This window comes from Sminthopsis crassicaudata, chromosome 5 (genome assembly GCF_048593235.1).
Source record: "Sminthopsis crassicaudata isolate SCR6 chromosome 5, ASM4859323v1, whole genome shotgun sequence".
Lineage (NCBI taxonomy): Eukaryota > Metazoa > Chordata > Mammalia > Dasyuromorphia > Dasyuridae > Sminthopsis > Sminthopsis crassicaudata.
In genome coordinates, this window is record NC_133621.1 from 83,227,129 (window position 1) to 83,240,734 (window position 13,606).

General features: G+C 34.9%; 1 long non-coding RNA gene across 1 annotated transcript in view; it reads right to left on the reverse strand.

The window, feature by feature from the left end:
• LOC141542735 (uncharacterized) overlaps window positions 1-13,606 on the reverse strand; it is a 69,474-nt gene that overhangs the window by 9,919 nt on the left and 45,949 nt on the right. The window contains exon 3 of the long non-coding RNA XR_012482243.1: window positions 5,827-6,020. This is a non-coding gene — a long non-coding RNA (uncharacterized LOC141542735). The remainder of the gene's footprint in view (window positions 1-5,826; window positions 6,021-13,606) is intronic.

A 13,606-nucleotide genomic window follows, 5' to 3' on the forward strand; every position in this document is an offset into this window, starting at 1 on the left:
GGGACTTTTACTTTCAATTTTAAAATTTTGAAATGTGCATGATATCATCATCTCTGTACTAAACTCATTGAATTACTCTACATAAGTTTAATACTTAATTATTTTAAACAAAACAAAAAAAACTTTTTTGGCTCTGGTTATATACCTTGTGATCATTCCATTAGACTTAGAATGTGTTATAATATGTAATAATAGCTTACTTTTATATAATGCTTTAAGATTTACAAAACATTTTATATATATTATTTTGTTGAATCCTTATAACAACTCTGGCCTAAAAGGTATATAGTGCAAATGTTGTCCATATGTTATTAGTGAAAAGACAAATTTAGAGATATTAAGTGATTTGACTGAAATTACAAAGTTTACAAGTAATAAAGGTGGAATCTGAAGATGGGACTTATAATTCCAGTCCAATGTTCTTTCCAGTAATCCATTAATGACCTAATGTGGGCAAACAACTGTGGGGTACAAAGGCTGATAAAAACATGATCTCTGTTCTCTGAGTTCATTGTAATTAAGAGAAGAGGATTAGACAAATATACCAAGAACATCAAAATTATATTATAAACAGTCACAGGCAAAAATAAAAGAATTCATTTATTATCCATCACTAAATGCATTGGCAGTAATGTGGTGAATTGATCAAACCATTCAGGAGAACAATTTGGAACTATGCTCAAAGGGCTATAAAACCCTCTGATTCAATATTACTACTACTAGGTCTGTATCCCAAAGAGATTAAAAACAACAAAAAAGGGAAAGTAGCTATTTGTACAAAAGTATTTATAGCAGCTCTTTTTGTGGTGGCTAAGAACTGCAAATCGAGGTGATGCCCATCAATTGGGAAACAGCTGAATAAGTAATGGAAAGTGATGATAATGGAATGTTATTGTGCTTTAAGAAATGATGATCAGAATGATTTCAGAAAAACCTGGAAAGACTTAGATGAAATGATACAAAATAAAGTGATCAAACCAGGAGAAAATTTAATACTGAAACAGCAATATTGTATAATGAACAGCTGTGAATGACTTAGCTATTCTTGGCAATGCCATGATCCAGGACAATACCAAAGGACTCATGATGAAAAATGCTATCTGCCTCCAGAAAAAAAATTTATGTTACCTGAAAATAGACTAGACTAGAGTATATTATTTTTTCTCTTTTTTTTTGTTTTGTTTTCTTCTACAAAATGACAAATATGGAAATGTTTTTACATGATTGTGCATTTATAACCTCTTTCACATTTTTTAATGTCCCAGGAAAAAGGTAGAGTAGGGAGAGAGGGATAGCTATACTTTGAAATTCAAAACTTAAAAAAAAAAAAATTAAGATTTATTCTTATATGTAATTAGGGGGAAATAAAAATTTTTAATTGCCTCATTCATCTATTGTTCCCACCTCTATATCAAAAAGTAAGAAACATACTGCATTGTCAGTCCTGTAAAGTCAAAACTGTTTCCTGTTTTCTTTATTATCAGAGATGATGAGATCATAGTGATCATATGATAAATAACAAAAAAAAAAAGATATAAAAGAAAAAAAATATTATGGGCATTCAGAGAAAGAAGAGGACAGGCAGTAGGGGAAAGCAGGATAGGCTTAATAAAGCATTTAGGTAGGTCTTGAATTATAAGTAAGACTCTGACAAGAAGAAATGGGGCTGAGAAATCATCTTAGAAAGAAAGAATTGCATAATCAAAGACTGAAGTGTAAAAAGGCAAGATAATTATGTATGTACTGAGAACATTGAATTATCTCATTTGCCTAGTTCGATATGAAGGCAGGGTGGACATTTGGGGTCATGTTGTAGAGTATCTTGAATACTAGGATGAGGAGCCTGGACTTTATTAATAAGAAGGCAATAGGGAGTAATCCTTTAGCTTTAAAACATTGTTCACATCATGGAATTTTTTTACATGAAGTTTTCCTGATTTCCCCCCGATTGCTAGTGCCTCTCCCCCTTTATGATTGCCATAATGTAAGCTCCTTGAACTCAAGGATTTTTTCATTTTTTGAGTTTGTGCCCCCAGCACCTAGTGGGCAATTAATAAATATTACTTGATTGATGATCTCTTGATAATTGAAGATTTCTTGATTTTAGGAATATTCGTTATACAGCAGGATAGACTAGAGGGGAGAAAGAATAGATATAGGGAGGCCATTTCAATTAAATTCAGAAATATTTCTTAATTGTCAGTTTTATTTCACAGTTGCAAGGCCACCACAATAGTCCAGATAAGATAAGGAAAGCCTCCACTAGAGTGGCAGTATTGAAAATGGAAAGGAAGGAAGAGACAAATTCAGGAAATTTCAAGAAATATCCTTCAAAAGAAACTGAAAGAAGAGGAGTCTTTTTGATTTGTGTGTTTTGTTAAATAAAGTTCTGATCAAATCTGACTTTATATTCACAGATTAAATTTTAGAACAACAAGGCACTCATAAATCTTAAAAAGTTAACAAAAAAAGGTTTTCTTAGCTTTAATGAACAAGGATTTGCAAGGATTCAGTGGTCCTTAGCTTTTTAAGATAGGTTCTTTTTATTTCCACATAGAAATATTCTGATGTGCTGACAGAAGAGGTCACAAGGCATTTGATAAGTAGAAGGGGTTCTTATTCTTATGTGAGTGGAAAAACAAATTCCTGTGTTGGGGAAAAAGGTTAGGGGTGAAAGAATCAGAGAGCCCTGATCCTATTATCACTTGGGAAATCAAAATCACAGAATCATTGTTGGACAGTACCTCTACAAGTTGTTAATCCAACTTATACCTGAACAAGACTTCCCTCTCCAACGCGTACTACATTAAAGATCTCCTTCCAAAGTCTCTATGCTATTGAGCCATTAACTACTCTTTAGTTCCGAGCATTCGAACAGTTCAAAATCTACCCAAATATATTATAATCTATCCATTCCTTAGTCCATTCTATTTTATGCTTCTGATTTCTCCATTTTGACCATAAGAATAGTATGACAGAGTTGTCAAATGTTTTGATAAAATCTAAGCAAGCTATATTTATGGCATTCTTCCAGTCTGAGTCTAGTTTAACTGTCAAAAAAAAAAAAAAAAGGACAAGTTCATTTGGGATGGCTAGTTCATCAATGTCGTTTATACAACTTCCCCACATCTTAGCTTGGCATTCTTGTGAAGTTTTTTGGGAGGAAAAAACAAAACAAAGGTATTTCCTTACAGACAGTAAAAATCTGGAGAACAATATGGAAGAAATTAGAAGTAGACCAATAAATCACACTTCATGCCAAGATAAGCTCCTAGTAGATGTGACCTAAACTTAAAAGGTCACATTATAAACAAATTAGATAAAAAAGAAAAAATATTACCCTTCAAATCTAAGGATGAAGGAAGTGTTTATGGGTGGAAGAGGATCACAAAAGATCAAAGGGCCAACTGTCACCATTATTATTTAATGTATTGGAAATCCTAGCAATATCAAAATGAAAAGAAAAAGAAATAGACCGAATCAGAATAGGGAATGAAATGATCTCTTTTTGCAGACTATATGATAATAATACTTGGAAAATCCCAAAGATTCAACTAAAGTTAAAGGAAACAATTAATAATTTTAGCAAAGTAGGGTTATAAAGTAAATCCACATAAATAGTCAGCATTCCTATATATCATAAACAAAACCCTGCAAGAAGAGAAAATAAGTGATATCCCATTTAAAATGACTCTAGACAGTATGAAATACCAAGAAGTACCTGCCAAAGCAAATACAGAAATTATATGAACAAAATTATTTTTAAAAAAATTTAATACAAATCAAATCAGTTATAGATAATTGAAGAAATATTAATATTCAAGGATAGGGAGGGCCAATGTAAAAAAGGACAATTTTATTTAAACTAATTTATATATTCAATGCCATCCCAATTAAATTACTGAAACATTATTTTACTGAATTAGAAACAAAATAACAAAATTCATTTGGAAAATGTAAAAAAGCAAGAATACCAAATGAACTAATGAAAAAAATGTAAAGGAAGGACTAGATCTTAAATAATATTTAAGGCTTAAATAATATAAATACTAAATAATATTTAGCAAAACTATCTGGTATTGACAAAGACACCAAAGGTATATCAGTAAGACAGAGCAGACATGAAATTTACAGTAGTAAACAATTATAATAATTGTATTTGACCAATGTAAAGATTTGAGTTTGGGGAATAAGAGTTCATTATTTGGTAACAAAAACAAAACAAAACAAAATGGGGGGGGGGAGAGACTGGAAAGCAGAAATTGGGCATAGACTAATATCTTATACTATTTACCAAGATAAGATATATGACTTAGATATAGTAAAAGAGTACAAGAAAATTTGAAGAACCTGAAATATATTACCTATCAGACTTATGGGTAAGCAAATAATTTATGAATAAGCAAAAGATAAGATCAGTGTGAGGTAAAATGGATGATTTGTAGTATATTAATACTAAATTATATTAATAAAAATAAAACACAGGTAGCCAAAATCTGAAGGAAAGAAGAAAAAGAAATTGGGGGGGGGTGGATTTTATAGCTAGATTCTCAGGAACATTTCATATTTCAAGTATATAATATAAATACTATTCATGCCTTCCAGATTGGCAAAGATGACAAAAATAGAAAATGACAAATGTTGGAAGAGCTGTGGGAAAAGAAACACAATGGTGTACTTTACTGTTGTTAAAGTGATGAATGAAAATGCAATTTGGAATTAGGCAAAAAAATCACCAAATTGTGCATGCCATTTGACACAGCTAAATTGCTACTACTATATCACTATCCAAAAAGATCAAAGAAAGAGGGAAAAGTCTTGTGTATACACAATATTTATATTAACTTTTGGTGATTGCAAAAACCTGCAATGACGAGGTTTTGAAAATTAAGGCGACACCCATCAATCAAATACAATTAAATATAATTTTTTGGTTTGTTTTTTGAAAAAGTTAAGCTAGATGTTATCCCAAGGAAAGCAAGTGGAATGGCAAAGAACCTTACCCTTGTGCCATATGAGGATTAGTTGAAGGAATTGAGGGTATTTATGCTAAAAAAGAGAATATTTTAAGGATCTTCAAGTATTTGAAAGGCTATTAGGGAAGTGGAAATACCTTGTTCTTCATGGTCTCAGAGGTCAGTAGGTAGAAGTTACAAAGAAGAAATATTAGCATAACATAAGGAAAAACTTCTTAACATGAGATAATATCAGAGTTATACTTTACAAACCTAGCATTGTATAGATATATCAACTAGTGTTTTATTGTTTCTGTGATTAAGTAGAGCTATTCTAAAGTATGGGAGCTCACCAACTCTTTTCCACCCGACAGTGGCCAATGTAAGATCTTTGTTAGAGATGTTTAGATGGGAATTGTAGGTGATCTCTAAGGTTTCTTACAAATCAGATACTTTGTAATTCTTTGATTTTGCAATAGCAAGCCCATTAATACTCCAGGATCTTTTTCACGTGAAAATGGATTGAGAGGATAGCTACATATCCACTCAATATGATACTTATCTATTGGGGGGGGGGGAGAGCAAAGCAATTGAGGTTACATGACTTGCCCAACACTGTGTCTTTCTATTAGAAATTTTTCTCCAGGTTAACATCCATCCATTAATCACCATTAATCATTAATCTGGCTGTCTTTTTCCTATTTGAGAACAAAATGGTAGGTGGGCTTCATTGAACTTGTGCATAGATATTTCTTCCTAATGCTCTCAAATGTGGATATGATCTATGATTTCCCCCCTTCAAAGATTCAGAACACCATCCCTCCAAGGTAAAGAATTTAACACCATGATAGAGAATTTAATGAATCATTACCTTGTGTCCAATTCTCTGGTATCCAATCTTCATTTCTGAAGTTACTTAGGCCAGTCTTTAGATAACACGCAAATGACACCAAGTCTCTATTCATAGGCTTTCCATTTTGGGAGGACGTGTAATGGGATGATTTGCGCAGGGCTAGCCTTTGAGATTCCAGAGTTAGCTCCATACCAGAAGGCATATGTGTAGAACTGAAGGAGAAATTCTTCATTAATGTATATCCCTAAGGAATTTTTTTTTCAACATTCATTTTTAAGAAAAAATTGAGCTCCAAATTTTTTTTTTCTCTTCTTCTATAAAGTTCTGGTTAGATTTCTGGAGGTCTCGAGACCAGCCTTGGTCTCAGCAGAATAATTACACAAGAATACCCAGGAATAAAGTCCAAACTCTTTATTATCTCCTTCACCTGGGGCCTGCCTAGATTTCCAAATGGGTGTTGGTTTCCATGGAGAAGTGAAGGAGACGGGAAAGCCACCATGGGGCTGGTCAAAGATGGGATGTCTGTGGCTAGCTTTGTCTTCAGTTTAAATACTCTATTACAATTATATCAACTGTAGAACCCTTACATCACCATGCTAAGTATGTGTAAAGTAGATAACCATTGTCTTATCAATTCCACTGAGTTAACACCTTGTTGGAAGAACCCTTGCTTCAAGTACATTTCTCCAGAGTTCTGGCCCATTATATCTTTACCCTTCCATCATCTCTCCCTAAGGCGGCAAACAATCCGATATAGGTTATATATGTGCAATCATGTAAACATATTTCCACATTAGTCATGTTGTAAAAGAAGAACTAGAATAGGGGCAGCGAGGTGGCTCAGTGGATAGAGCACCAGCCCTGAAGTCAGGAAGACCTGAGTTCAAATCTGGGCTCAGACACTTAGCACTTCCTGGTTGTGTGACCCTGGGCAAGTCACTTAACCCCAATTGCCTCAGCCAAAAACAAACAAACAAACAACAACAACAAAACTGAAATAAAGGGAAAAAGCCATGAAAAAAATAAAATGAAAATAATATATTTTGATCTTCATTTAGATTCTTAGTTCTTTTTATGGATATAGATAATATTTTCCTTCGTGAGTCTTTTGGAATTGTCTTAGATTATTATATTTCTGAGAAGAGATAAGTCTATTAAAGTTGATCATCACATAATATTACTGTGTACAGTTCTCCTAGTTTTGCTTACTTCATTCAGCATCAGTTCATATAAGTCAGGTTTTTCTGAAATATAGCTGCTCATCATTTCTTATAGACAATAGTATTCCATTACATTGATATAACATAGTTTGTTCAGCTATTCCCCAACTGATGGGCACCCCCTCAGTTTCCAATTCTTTGTCATCACATAAAGAGCTACTATAAATATTTTTGTACATTTAAGTTTTTTCCTATTTTTTATGATTTCTGAGTAGTGGTATTACTGGATTAAAGAACATGCACAGTTTGATTGTCCTTTTTATCTCTAATTATATTATGATAAATGAATTTAACTCTCCAAATATAGAGTTCATACACCTAGATAACTTTACAAAATTCACTCAGGTAACAAAAGTGAAACTGACAGAGACTTGTTTTAAGAAGCAGTTGTACTCTAGACAGTGGGCGATGATAAGTACAATCAATGCAGGATGCAAACACCAGAACAAAATAACGAATCTCTCTGTGTTTGACAATTTTGAAAGTTTTTGAAACACTTGACCTTTCAAGCAAAACTCTCCCACAGAGCTGGATATATGCCTCTTCTGGAAAAGAGAGGGAGAGAGAAAGAAAGAGAGGAAGGAGGAGGAAGGGAGGAAAGAAAGAAAAGAGGGAAGAAGAGAGGAAGGGAGGAAAGAGGGAAAGAAAAAAGGAAGGAAGAAAGGGAGGGAGGAAGAGAGAGAGGGAAGAAAAAAGAGAAGGAAGGAAGAAAGAAAGAAGGGGGAGGAAGGGAGGAAGACAGGGAAGGAAGGAAGGAGTGAAAGAAGAAAGGCAGAAAGAAAAAACCTTTAAGATATCCAGAAATTCTGAAGTCTGACTAAACTGAGATTTTAAGGAATTACATATTGTGCCCTTCAGAAAATATTCTTTTATATAGTTTCCTAGTAATAATATTTCACATGAATGTTAAAATTTATTGTTTGTAAAATACTTTTCTTATTTAAAAAAACATAAAAGACAGTGTGAAATTATAATTTCCATTCTGCAGATGAGTAAACTGAGTTTCAGAAATATGAATTGCTTGCCTTTGGTCACAAAGTTTATTAGTGGCTGAAGGAGGAAGGGAGTCAAACCCAGGACTCCTTTTCCCCATTCACTATTCTTTCCAGTATACCACACTGTCACATCTATCAAATCTTGCTCAGCCCCCTTTTACTATCAAGAAAGCAGGATAACTTGGGTATAATTAGGGTTGAATTTGTGGCCATGGAAAAGTGTTTCTCTGTGAGAAAGTAACTGTAGGAGGATTTGGCATCTGATCTCTTTTCATGTGGTCTATTAAATCAAATGAAAAGTTACTGGAACTCTACAGATTCCACAGTCTCATAGCCCAGGCGCTACCATGAGTCTCACAGAATGTAAAGGAGCACAATGATGGCAGTTGCCAATCTATGGACTGTGTAAATGGTGATCAAACCCAAGAAGTTTAACCTAATTAGTCCCACATTCTAGCAAACTTAAAAGTAAACTTTGCCTTCCAATTCAGAATATTCTCTATTTTTGTGTGTTATTCTGTAGCAATTCTAGCTCTTCCAAAATCCATGATGAGTGCTACAAGAGACATCTGGGACAGGTTCGTAAATGAGTGCCTTAAACTTAGGAAAAATTCAAGTGAGAGGAGACTGTAAAACAAGGGATCTTTGTAGGATGTTCCTCTCTGGGAACTATCCAGCTGTCAGAATAGTGTCCCATGATGAGGAGACAGATGCCAGTTTAGCAGGTTCTGGGAGAAACAATCCCAGGACACAGGAAGTTCACTGGTAGGGAAGCCATCCTTAAGGATGCGGAGTGGGAGGGTTGGGAGTGGAGGCAGGCTGGGGAAAAACTGACTTGGGATGCAGCAACTGCCCTAAGAGGGAGATTAAACCTGCCAGAGCTACCTAGTTTGACTATTCATGAGAGATATTGGGTCATAATGGATAGAAGACTGGCATTAGAGTCAGAAAGACGTGGATTCAAATGTAGCCTTTCTCATGCTACCTGTGTGACAATTCATACTCTTAATATCTCAGTGACTCAGTCAATTCTAATTATCAATAACTGAGTGTAAACCTGCTTTAAGGTAAGGAATTTCCACTGGATTTAAGAAGAAAAGAGAGAAAGAAATAAGGAAATTTGCTGACAATATATTAAACTCAATAGTTTTTCTCTGTTGAAGGAAGGTAAGTGCTGTGAGTAATTTAAATTTCAGCAACCTGGGACAAAGCTGATCAATCCCCTATCTTTAGTTAAGGTCCTACATGAAATCACATTTTAATGAAAATACTTGGACTATTATGAAAGTTATAAAACTTATGTTTTCATTTTATATCTACTGTTTTATATCTACTGTTAACTTGCCATGTGATCCTCAGTAAGTCATTTCTCATCTCACTTGCCATCAGTCGCCTCATATCTAAAATGAAATGGTTTGGCCTCAATAATCTATAAAGTTTCTTCCAAATCTAACACACAGTATTTCTAATTTCCTTGATATGTGACCTTAGATAAATTAGCTCTAATACGTTTATCTCAACTTCCCCATCTACAAAATGGGTGTATTATGTTGTCCCACAGCACTGTCGTGAATTATTCTGATGTGTTTTGTCAATGTTAATTTATTTAATGCACATTTATAGATATAGAAATGCTTAATCACTAAAGCAGTGAATTCCTAATGTAAGCAAAGGATGTCTTCTCTTATACTGGAAGAAATACAGGACCTCTTGGCTGAGAGAAAACAAGTTGAAAAAAATGATATAACCTGCTTTCATTGGGAGCTAGGGACTTTTAGGATTGGTATGTCATTTATGCAAGAAGATGTGATTGATTTATTGATTGGTTTTTCTGAACTTTTAAAAAAATGTTTTTTTTTTTATAAGCAAAGTTTCTCTGAGAAAGGGAGCAGCATTTTCATAAGTGAATGGGATATAAAAACAAAAAACATGAATAAGAAATATTTTATGAATTTTTAGGGTTGGTAAGAAATGATATATTTGTGGAAAGTTTGTACTTTGCAGAAGAGGACAAGGTTAAAAGGTCTAATTTCTTGGATAGACAGCAAAAAGGTCAATTTAGGAAAGGGAAAGGGAAAGGGAAAGAAAACTTGGCAGAGGAGAGTGATTAGGCTCTGGTAAAAGCAAATAGGTTGCTATTACTTGAGAGAAGCCCTGTTTAACCAAAGAAAGAAAGTACAAATTTTAGGAAGCTAAGATAAAAGGACTCTAGAATGAGATGGTGAATAGATTCAGGGAATAAACGGAGCATTGAAGAACAAGACAAATAACCATTCTCCTAAACTGTGTAAAAAAAAAAAAAAAAAAATCTTATCTAGATTGATTATTACCTAATCCAAATATAGCTCATAGCCAATCATATAAAATAAATATGTATATGTATATGTATATATGAGAGATATAGAAACAGATAGAGAAGGGGGAGGGGAAGGGGGATCAAGAGACAGAGAGAGGAAAAGGAGGAGGAAGAGAAGGAGAAGAAAAAGAAGAAAGAAGAAGAGGAAGAGGAAGAAGAAGAAGGAAGAAGAATGAGGAGGAGGAGGAAGAAGGAGAGGAGAAAGAAGAGGAGAAGGAGGAGGAAGAAGAGGAGGAAAAAGAGGAGGAGAAGGAGGAGGAAGAGGAGAAGATGAGGAGGAAGAGAGAGAAGAGGAAAAAGGGAAATAAGTGGGATGCATGTGAGGCCTTCTCAGAAAACTGATCCCTGTGTTTAGAGCTACAATTCCAGAAAAACCTCCCTTTTTTTATACCCTTAATCTTGCACAAATTGTTTTATAAGCTTTAGTCCCCCTGTTTTTGTACCCTGAAATGGATTCCCTCACAGACTGTGAGCCCTGATACTAATTCATGGACAGCTGGGGCCCAAATTCAAGGTATAAAAAAACCCTGCTCTGTTGTCTGTCCTTTGCCTCACTCCACTAGACTAGAAGCTTGCCCCTTTTCTGCAGGAATTGAATAAACTGCTTTCTGCTCTGGCTCTGAGAAACATCTATTTGAATTATTTTGGGTCAGTGGTCACTGTCCCACAAGTTTTCTGGGGGCTCGCTCAGGTTTGGTGCTCTCACTGGTGACTCTCTCATCCCAAAGACGGGAACTTTTAGGGAAAGCAACCTCCCCTTGAAGGGGAGATCCCACTGTGGGAAAGCAGGAGCCCAAAGAGAAAGACTCACCAGAGCAGAAACCAAAAGAAGCTCCAACAGATTGAGAAAGGAAAAGCCTGGGGTGGCTATGAGAGAAAGAGGCAATAAGCTTTATGGATATAACCCGCAGGTAAAAGCTGAACAGGAGCCCTGAGATTGTATCGTTGCAGAGAGAAGTGATCCAGTGTAAGGAGAAGCACCCAATAAGCTCCTCTGGGTAACTGAGGGAAGGGGTCGACCATTCTGTGCTTGTAAGGAAGAGATTCCTTATAAAATTCAGTAAAATGGGCAAGGAACAATCTAAGCCCATCAAGACGGAGTCCAAACCTAAGGTAGAAAGCACCATTAGAATTAAACTTCAGAATTGAGAATTTATATGTAAATACTGAGGAGCCTCTCAATCTGGAAGAAAGCTCTTATGCAGCATTTTGGTTGCCAGGAGAACAACAGCTGTTGCTGCAGAAGAAGGGTGAAAAGAAGGAACAGAAACCCTATCGATGGGATCAGCTTCTGTCTCTCCCATCTCCATATATACCCCCTCCTGCCTGGCAGCTTCTGCTTCCCCGACTCTCCAGAGGAAGGAGAGGATTTAATAACCTTGAGGGAACCTCCCCATCATCCCTTCAGAAGGGAATTTAAATAACTTGTATTAGACAGAAAGAAATGGAATTCTAAAGCAGTTTGTGTTTTGTGTGAGTGTGAGTCTATGTTTTGTCTTTTATATTTTTCTCAGGCAGCTGAATTGCAAAGTAAAAGAGATGATCATTTTGGAATTTAAAAATACTTTTTTGTGCACCTTGATGCAAAATGGCCTGAATTTTTCTTAAGTTTTCAAGCTTCTCTCCCCAGAGGGATCTGGGAATGACCAGGGCCTCTGCATGTGAACTTATGTCCAGCCCAGCCTCTCCAAAGAACCTCATGCTTTGGAGTCAGACTCAGTTCTCTCTAGATGAGTCCCTATGTTCCCCAATTCCCAGAGTCCCAACATCTCAGAAAACTCTGGATTCTGTAAAAGGGTGTGGGGACAGCAGTCCACTCAGGGAAGAATATAAAATTTAGGGGGGGTGGAGATAGGAGCCATTGCCCCAGATAGGGCCTGTATTTCCATCTCAGATCTCAAATAATTTACTGCCATTTCAGAGATTTAGACAATCTAAGAGAATGGAGTTTTTGAGGGGAAGAGGAGTTTTCTCCCCCAAATATAAACTAAACTAAATTATTATGTATTTAAATTTATATGACATATAATGGAATTATTTTTAATTGATGCATTTGGGAATAAGATTTTAGAAATATGTGTGCATTAATATTATACCATTGCTACTAGAAGTTTAAATCTGTATTTGATTTGAAGTTTTAAAAATGTCTATTAAAACAAAGTTCTCTGATAACTTAGCTAAAGAGGTCACATGTTTATATCTCCTAATTAAATGAAACATGTTGCTTTCTAAACTGTATATTGAGTAATTTGTAAAAATTATGAATTGTGCTTTAAAATTTAGTCAGCTCTGCTGGACATATGCATAAGTTTCATGAAATTTGGTCCAAAGTTATTCAGATATTACTTAGTTTGTGAATCTTAAAGGTTTTTTTGGTTTTTTTTTTTTAAAGATGGTTTTAAAAACAAAGGACAAGAAAGATTAATTTGAAAAGGCAATTGATAGTTCAAATGGAACATCTGGTTAAAATCTCACAAGCTAAAGTATTGCTTTTAAAAAAAAAATTTAAATTTATGTGCATGTTAAAATTGGACACTTGAATTACATGAAATTCCTGTTCATTTTTATGATAGGCTATGTTATATCTATTTGGTTATCACTTGTGAAAATTGTGAAATTGCTAATTAAGTTATTTGGAGTTATTGTCATAATATTGAAACCTAAAACTGATGAGGGATTCAGTCATGTGAAGAATTCACAATGGCCATTATCTTTGGCAAAAGATAGATTTATAATGGAAAGGACAAGTTCCTTAGTGGAACCTGCCATTTTCTGGGAGAAGGGAAACACCCTATAAGGATGGTGCATGCCCTTAGCTGGCAGGCTAAATTAAGAAAGGGACTTAAAAGAGTCAGCTGTAAGGAGAAATGGGGTTGGAAATCCTACTAGAGTTAGAAGAAACATCATGTGGCCTAGGGGAAGGAGAAAGGAAAGGGAAAGATCTTTTGGTTTGGGAAGGTGAAGACTTAGTTCACCCTTATCTAATATTTATTAAGTGCATTATGATCTCATTGTTTAATGGCTTTCTTTCTCTACAGACACATGGGATAGATAATTTAGGATTTAAAACCTGATTAGAGAAACTTCCTATTGAGATGAAATCTCTTGGGATTATAACTTATTGTTTTGAGTTTTGAATTTGTGAATGATTAACTGGTGAATTAGTAAGTTAGTAACTCACCATTTGAGAGCTGAATTGGCTAAAGTGGGATTGTTACTACATGATT